The sequence below is a fragment of the Chroicocephalus ridibundus genome, chromosome 8 (genome assembly GCF_963924245.1).
Source record: "Chroicocephalus ridibundus chromosome 8, bChrRid1.1, whole genome shotgun sequence".
Taxonomy (NCBI): Eukaryota; Metazoa; Chordata; class Aves; order Charadriiformes; family Laridae; genus Chroicocephalus; species Chroicocephalus ridibundus.
Window position 1 is genome coordinate 2479509 of NC_086291.1, and position 8949 is coordinate 2488457.

Below are 8949 nucleotides of genomic sequence, written 5' to 3' on the forward strand. Positions count from 1 at the left end.
TTGAGATTTTGACACTTCATCTAGCCAGTCATCAAAAATTTGGTGCAGCAAAGGCATCTTTCCTGACCTAAAAACTAATTTGGTATAGAATCATAGAATCATAAGGTTGGAAGGGACCTCTGGAGATCATCTAGTCCAACCCCCTGCCAGAGCAGGGTCACCCAGAGCAGGTGGCACAGGAACGCGTCCAGGCAGGTTTGGAATGTCTCCAGAGTTGGAGTCTCCACACCTCTCTGGGCAGCCTGTGCCAGGGCTCTGCCACCCTCAAAGTAAAGAGGTTCCTCCTGAACTGACAACTGTGTCTATCTCAGCATCACACTTACCCCCCCAGAAGCCCCATGTCCTCGCAAAAACACAGAATAAACTGAAATCCCAGCCCTTCCCCAGCCACCACACTGAGCCACACACTGCCCATAGCAGCTCAGCCCCACCAGGCAGGGAAGAGCATGCTCCATGGGGGTCAGCCCTGACCCTAGTGCCTACAGCACTTCTCCAGCAGGAAAGAAAGCGCATCACCACATTTTTCTGCCAGGTCTTTCCTCCTGGACCCACCCCATTGCAATCTTATTCTAGCAAGCGCCCATTCCCATGCTCTTAGAAAAGTCCGTCCCACCACCTACCTCCCCAGGCAGCACCGACACCAGCATCTCCATCCCTGTGACGTTCAAGGCCTCCACAGCTGCCAGCACTTTAAATAAGAGCCAGGTGCGTAACCCTGGTTAAGCAAACCTGACTGAATGGTTTACAGCCAGCAAGCTCCTTGCCTGGGCTAGGACCACCCCGGGCACCATCAGCGAGCAGCGCAGATGGGCTGTAAGAAATAATGCCGCTGCATCGTGGGTCATTACTGCCACAGATAAAGAATATCTTAATTTTTCCATTTAATTTTTGGCCTGGTGTGTGCAAACATAAAGCAAAGATCTTAAAAACCTTAAGCCACGTAGCATCATTTGAATTAGCTTCGAGAAAGTGTTATGTCTTGATTGCATCTGCTGCTCTCCATTCAACTCACCTGGTTCTTGTCACCTTGGAGGAGTATTGCGTTTCCCTCCTGAGGAAGGCTTAGTGTAGCGAGGAACAAAAGCAAAGCTGTGGTGAGAGCCAAAACAATTCCACCTCAGAAGAGGGTCATAGGTTTTTTGTTGGTTTTTTTTTTAAAGGCACCCATTCAGAAATCACAACAGCTTACTAAGGTCATCAGGAGGTTACACGATATCACCCTTCTTGCTTTACTTCTTGTCCTAAGAAAACCGGAACCAAAATACCTCCTCCAGCCTTCCCAGCAAAACAGCAGCTGTCAAATCAGTCTCAGCCTTTACAAGAGGCAATGAATAAACTTCCACACGTACAGCCAAGGGAATTACCTTACAACTCACCTCCGAGGCCAGCTTAGAAAAACCAGTGTCTTTTAAACAATCATTTTCTCTAAAAATAGCCAGACCTTCAGTCTGGGACTGCCTTGAACTTGGGTTGAGTCCTACCCTGTCGCAGCGTTAGCCAGACCCAACATCCCTCTAGCCGGAGCCTTTGCGTCACTCTTCTATTTTATCCATAGGCACCAGCCTCCCCTCTCGCAGGCTCTGAATGCGTTGAGGCAATCGGGGAGGATGCGTAGGGCTCTTTCCTGGCAGTTCATTGTCGTAGCAGTGGCGATAGCTGGCAAAATAACACCCAGGAGCCATCCCGTCTCAATTCCTACTCCTGTAAAATAAGCAATTCCATGCTCTTCGCATTTCCGTGTTCAGCCAAAACGTGGGTCAAGCACAAATGACCTGTGACCTGTACGGCAAGGATCACACTTCTTGCCCTCTCATCCGGAGGCTCCATTCATTACTTGGGCAGTGCCGTGGGCTGGCCAGGAGCATCGATTCCTGTGCGCTACTCCGGGAACGGGCACGTGATAGCAAATTGGGTACAGGCTCTCGGTACGGAGCCAGAAATACAACTGGAAAGCAGTACCCGGACTTGTCCTGAGGGTAAATAAGCAGCATTTGGCCTGGAGTCAAGGATGGCCACGCGGTTCCTTTCTCTGTACGTGGGAATAGCGTGGCCGTGCCTGGGGTTGCTGGGGGAGTAAGGAGCTCTCACGCCTGCCTGTGAGCGCTGGCTACGCAGGGCAGTGTCGTGTACATCCCCGGTGTGGGATGTGGTGTGTTGCCACGGGCAAACAGGGCTGGTTTATGGGCATCCAGGTGAAGAGAGCGGGGTCAAATGATCTAATCCTTTGTTAACCCCCCCGTGATATTCAGGAACTTCCAAACTGACCGTTCCTGTCTTCTTCACCTCTAGTGAAAAGCAGACATGGTCCTGAGAAAGTTTCAGAGTTGTTTTTAGGTGTTAGACTCAATTAAACCTGCGCTTTTCTTCCTCAGAGGAAGCCGTGAGCCTTTGCTGTGGTGAAACCTTCCTGCGACACTCAGCACCTCGCTGACAGGCGGAGCTCCGGTGAATGTGTTCTCCAGTGATGGACACTGGAGGATGAACCTTATGAGGAACGACTGAGGGAGCTGGGGTTGTTTAGCCTGGAGAAGAGGAGGCTGAGGGGAGACCTTATCACCCTCTACAACTCCCTGAAAGGAGGGTGCAGAGAGATGGGGGCTGACCTCTTCTCCCTGGTGACAAGTGATAGGACAAGAGGAAACAGGTTTAAGTTAGGTCAGGGGAGGTTTAGATTGGATATTAGGAAACATTTTTTCACCGAAAGGGTTATTAAAGATTGGAATAGGCTGCCCAGGGAGGTGGTGGATTCACCATCCCTCGAGGCGTTTAAAAAAAGGGTAGATGGGGCACTGAGGGACACGGTTTAGAAGTGGTTTTTGTCAGGGTAGGTTAATGATTGGACTTGATGATCTTAAAGGTCCCTTCCAACCTCAACAATTCTATGATTCTATGATTCTATTCCCGAGCATTTGTCAAGCAACAGCCATAATTTCATTTCAGAGGTGTTCGTGGTCCTCATGCAAGCATTTCTAGAAGGAAACCCTTGTTGGCAGGACGAGTGATGGCAGAGAAAGCACTGCAACCGCTCCCACAAAGGCGTTCCTCCTTGCACCAAAACTTGAGTATAATTACCCTGGGAGCATCTGGGGAGTTCGAGCGGGACAGTTTCACCGCGCGCTATCAGGAACCTCGGCAAGGCTGCGCCTGCTTTGCTTACTCCCCAAATCAGTTTGGGCACACCGGTGAGCCTGCACGGCTCCTTAGTAGTATTTTGTTTTCCAGGGACGCTTGGATGTGACTAGTGTTTGACTCCGTTATCATCTTCTTTCCCATCCTTTCCTCTCCGTGACGGCGCACACCAGTAAATGTATTCCTGTGTCTGGATATTTGCTATTTCTTGCCTTTCAGCCTTGTTAAAGTGCTGTCAGGGATGATACGCAACTTACTCACTCCAGCCCAAGACTTTGTTTCGCGGGATTTAAGGATTTGACTGGCTCCTCAGCAGCGCCGAGCTGTGGAGCTGTTGCCAAAGGCTGTTGTAGATGCTAAAAATGTACGTGCCACACAAAGAGGGTGGAGAAATGGTCGGGAAAACCAAATCTATAAGGGGCCATTAAACAGGAGTGTATCACTGTTAGCTCAGGAAGTCCCCAGCCTGTAAACTTAGAAAATTGGAGGCTGTACAGCCATTCATACAATTCCTCAGGCCAAAATCAGATATTCAGGTAAAAACCAGGTATTTTGCTGCCTAACTAGTGTCCATTCATCATTCCCCGTTCGCTGTAAGTGGTAAATACCAAGAAAAATGTAGGCATAGCCCTCCTGAAGCCTGTCTGCAAGCCTGCAAAATGTGTCCATGTGTAATCCCCGTTAGAAGGAAAGGCACGAGTTCAGAAACACACGAACCTTTCCGTTAGCAACAAGAGAAGCTCTGCGTTCATTAACCAAGACAGAGGTGGGCGGGCCCATAGTTGGAAAAATCTCAGCTTTGTGTTAAACCTGGCTAATTGCAACCCGCGACGAGTTAAAAAGCTGAATTACTCAGCTCGTGCACTTACAAGGCATAGCCGCAGCTTGCATTAGCAGGGGCATTTAAAACAACACGATGCCCGGCTCTTTGCTTTTTTAAACACATAGAAAAAGCCCAAAGTGCAATTTCGCGTTTCTTTTCAGCAGGTTGTTGTTTGCCTTGGAAAATGGCCGGTGGTAAAAACGAGGAGAAAAATTACACAAGCGAGTGAGTCATCACGGGGCAACTTCAGCTCCTGCTGCTGCGCCCGGGGTCGGACCCAGCAGCACATCGTAGAACGAAAATAGTCAGGTCATTGCTCACAGGTAGCTCTGACCAAAGACCCCTCGATGCAGTGAGTCTTTCCCTGAAAACAGAAGGAAAATTACAGCCGGCACTGCCAGCCCGTGCCGATGGCTGTTGCCCGTCTCGCTCCCATCGCTACTTCATTTTAGGATGCGTGGGATGGGGGTTTACTTTGGGAGAACGGGCCGGGGGGGATGAGTGTCTTCAGTCCAAGCTTCAAAGTGGCGGTTTCTCTTGGCTGGACGTGTAACTGAGGTCTGGCTGACGGTTAGACCTGAGGAAGAGGTTAGAACGCTGAGGAAGACACGGGTGGGTCTGCTGGCACAGGAAGGTTTGCCAGAAACCCAACACATCCCCACTGAAGTGGTTCTACCTTCTTACAGATTTTGGTAGCGCTTTTTTTTTTTATCCAATGCTAAAAGGAAAAATTATATTATTAGAGCTTTGTTGTTCCGGCTGCTATATAAAACATTAAAAAGTGGCGCCTGGCTCAGCTCACGGTGTCTACTGGCAGGTCCTGCATCACACCTAACCTACCTCACACCTGGCTGCCGCAGTTCGGGTTCAGAGCCGTAACTGCTCATCATTCCAAAGTAATACTCAAGCAGACGCCCCAGGGCTGCGTATACTCCCTCCCACGATCTGTTTTCAATCCGCAGGGCGCTCTGCAGCTTTGGAAGAATAGCTTGGACGTAATTCAAGGGGAGAGACACCCAGTTGCATCGGCGTGGGAATAGCTTCCAGCGGATCATCACGACTTTGGATGCAGGCTGTAAATTCAGTGGTGCGGGAGCAGAAGTCTGGTCCTCAGTGACATTCCAGCCCCTTTAAGCAAGGCAGGGAGCCAGGCTGGGAATGGAAAACCCTCAGCCTTCTCCTGGTGACCCGTTTACACCACGCAAGGTAACAGACCCCACTTTGGTATTCCTGCAACACCGAATCAGCTTTTTGTGGATCCCCCAGCTTGGCCGCTTGTCTGGGAATGCGTCGCTGGGATGCCTTCGAGGTGCCAGGCAATAGAAAAGCTCCGTGAACATCCAGATGAAGCCTGCTTGACTCAGCAGAAAGGATTCAAAGCAATCTTCCTCTGCCGGCGATGCCTCTGCGCTGCTGTAAGAGCTCCGCACCGGGGGATGCTCTCCCTGAGGCTGCCAACAGCCCTGAGCCAGGGGCAGGGGATGGAGCTGGGGGAAATTCACGGCTCTACCCTGACCCACCTGGGGTTTTCAATGCCATTTGGGGCAGGAAAGGGTTTATCATCGTGTATGTTAACTCAGAAAGTAATATTGCAGGAGGCTAGTCCGTACCACGTGGCTTTAAAATAATTATGCCATGTGGCTCCCGGGCTGGGAGTTTTACGTGGAAGTGTTTCAGCTTAAATACCTTGAAAAAAAAGTCCAACGGGGTGGAAAATTAATGCCGGGAGTAAACGTGTGTGGAGTCGGAGAGCCTGCCCGTATCCTACCCCGCGGTGCCTTCACAAGCGCCCCCGCGGGGGCAGAGACCCGCGCACAGACATCGTACCGCGGAGAAACCTTCGCTAACTGGAAAGCAAATTGCTCTTTCTGTGAAGTTTTCCACGAAACCTATTACTTGGAAAAGGAATTCAAGTGTTTGGGTAATTTCTTCTTTGTTCCCACGGTCTGGGGAAGGGAATAAACTTCATAAGTTTCCTGCACGGCAAAAAAAAACCCATTTCAGAGGATTTGGAGAAAATCCCGGCCCTCGCCTCAGTCTGCCTGCAGGATTTCATTCCGCACACCCAGTTTCTCCCTCTCTCTGCCTCCCAGCCACGACTCAGGGATGTAAGAGATACCATTTCCCATCCTTATTATTTCTGGTTACTGAAGACAAGAACTTATTCAGGAGAAAGAAATCTCTACGCTGTTTACGGTGCCTATCAAAACAGGGCCTCATACACTATTGCAATGTAAGCTACTGTATAAAAGTTCATAAAATATTATTTATAATTTAGTATAAATAATAAAAAGTAATATTTATAGCATTTTAACGTTGAGAGCTTCCCACAGCTGCTTTATCCACCCCTGAAAAAAGCATCTACAATCTAATTGTTACGGCGGATGGAAATTACAGGATCTCGGTCCGGCCCAGTCGCAGCTGGGATTTCCAGCCCGCGTTCCCAGCAGCCAGAGGTTTTTCTTCTCCAGATCTGGGCGCTGCGGGACACCACGCACGCAGCAGAGACCGGACCCCCATGAGCAGCTGCGCAGCGGTTTCAGACATCTCCCCGTCCCCGGAGCATCCCGGGAGAGGAGCAGCCGCCCCTTTGGGTCCGGCTGTTCATCACGGACGCTGGGGTTATATCCCCTGCTACATCCCCCGCGTGCTGGTGATGCTAATTCCCTTCGCAAGGCAAATTTCAGCCACCTGAGCAGAGCTGGGGGTACGGCAAAATACAACCTTGTGTTGTTGGCACCGAGCCCCCGAGCCTCGATAGCCCAATTTTAATCCCAAAACCCAAGCAGCACATGTGGGTACCAAACTCTCCACCACTACAGTCCAGCGATTCCCTTTTTCCACACGGACCCAGGGGCTGCCACCATATTTTTGCAGCGAAGCGGGACGGATTTTAGCAAATCCTGCCCAAAAATCCAGCCTGGAGGGGTCGCGGAGAGCGAGGCGGCGGGTGCAGCGGGAGGCCCCGGGATTAATCTGCAGCGGGGCAAAGCCGTCCGCGCGGGGGATTAGTCGGGTCAGCAATTAAACGTTGGCGCTCACGCTGCCGGCGGCGCGCAGGAAAAACCCGGCGCTCAAGGACAAAAATGCGGTTCCTCCTTAAAGGCTGCGGCTGCTCCGAAATCCTGCATCTATCGGCTGGGAGCGTTTCTGGGACCATAAACAAGCCGGCTGTGTCACGGCTGGCTAAATATAGTGCAGCCCGGCTCGTCTTCATGCTGCCTGTGCCATCTGAATTACTTGATACGCCGATTTGATTTTTTAATTTATTTATTTATTTTTCTCAGGGAAGGCTATGACTAAGAGAAATCCACGGCTGGAGGGATATCAGAAGATGGAGGCCCCCGTCTAAACGCCGAAGGTGAATGAAGTCTGTAGTTTGCAGTCCTGGGGGCCTGTCCAAAATATTCCTCCCCCTCTTCCTCCTCCCCCTCCTCCTCCTCCTCCTCCTCTCCTTGGCAGTCCCCAAAATAAGACTGTAATAACGACAGCCACAAATGCATCAGCAAACCATTAAATATTTCCTGATATTCCCAAGGTGATGCCGAGGGGGCTACACACCTACCTGAAGCAGCGGGACGGTGGGGAGCAGCAGCCCCGTCCCTGCTGTCCCCCCCCCCCGAGGCACCTGCCAGGGGCTGCCCCAGCAGGGCTGAAGCAAATGCAATGATGGATGCATTTAGCTATATATATTTTTATTTTTCTTCTCTTTTCTGGCCTGAAGTTGGTTTTTAAAGGGAATGCAGCTCTGTATTTGCCTCGGCATAAGAAAATGGGGGGGGGGGGGCTTGAAGGTCAGCTTCCCAGTGGGTGCGCTGCAAAAGGCTGGATTTCAGTATTTCATAGCAGCATTTATATACGCAAATATACACCCAATTACCCTTCGTGTAGGAAGTACGGCCACGCTCAGACATAAGCCGCGATTGTTGTTTAAAGCCTGAAAATCACTCTTTTTTTTTTTTTTTTTTTCTTTCTTTCTTCATTGAAGGCGATATGCCCGAAGAGCTTTCGCAGCCCTAAAACTGACAAACACCCATTTCGGGGTGCCAGAGGAGACGCTCGTGTTCTGCGCGGAGCTGCTGAGGCGCGCGGAGCAGGCGGCGGCTCGAGGCGATTAATCGCGATTCATCGCGATATACCCGGGCAGACGCTGACGAAGTCCAGCGCCCCGGCTTGCCGTCGGGCAGCAGCAATCCGTGCGGCCGCTGCCCGGAGAAGCGGTTTTCCGTGCAATTCCTTCCCTCAAACCCATTACATAACAAGGCTTTAAAGCAGGAATTATTATTATTATTTTGGGGGGGGGGCTTTTTCCCGAGCTGCCGGCTCCCGCCGCGCCTTCCCGATGGTTACTCAGCACAAATCGGCCGTAAAAACGACCTCCCGCGTTCGGCGGGGCGCCGCTCTCGCCCTCCCGCCGCCGCGCAGCCCGCCCTTACCTCGCTTCTCACACCCGCGCATCCTCCGCTCCCGGCTCCTGCGGCAGGGCGGCGGGGGGCCCGGCTGCGCTCCCGCACGCCGCCTTCCCCCGCCTCAGTCGGCGGCCGGTGCCGGGTCACGGGGCGGCGGCGGCCGCGGGCTGGGACGCCGCTGCCTGGGAACTGCGCTGCCGGGTTATATTTGGGATCACCGGCACGGAGGGAAGGATGAGGATGGAGGCAGACATATCACATCTTCCAAAATGTGGCATGGAGTGGGATCGGGAGCCTGCAGGGCTGATCCAGCAAGCGCAAACCTAAGCAAGCTGCTTTTTTTTTTTTTTTTTTTCCCCTGATTTATTTTTTTTTCCCCTGATTTTTTTTTTTCTTTTTGGAGGAGGTTAAATCTTTCGGATGTGGCATGTCAAAGATTTGCAGAGCCGGGAACGGGGCGGCGTGCCGGTCCAGGCACTTTCCCTGGGTACCCAGGAAGGCTAGAGCTAGCTGATGCTACAAACACGCTATTAATTGCCCCAAAACCTTTATGACAGCATAACTGCAGATGCGATGGGGTTACGAGCT

General features: G+C 51.5%; 1 protein-coding gene across 1 annotated transcript in view; it reads right to left on the minus strand.

Moving 5' to 3' along the window:
* Window positions 1-8639, minus strand: part of DNAJC6 (DnaJ heat shock protein family (Hsp40) member C6) — a 52814-nt gene extending 44175 nt beyond the window's left edge. The window contains exon 1 of the mRNA XM_063344106.1: window positions 8389-8639. The gene's annotated coding sequence lies outside the window, so the exon portion shown is untranslated. The remainder of the gene's footprint in view (window positions 1-8388) is intronic.
* Between the last annotated feature and the right edge of the window lie 310 nt (window positions 8640-8949).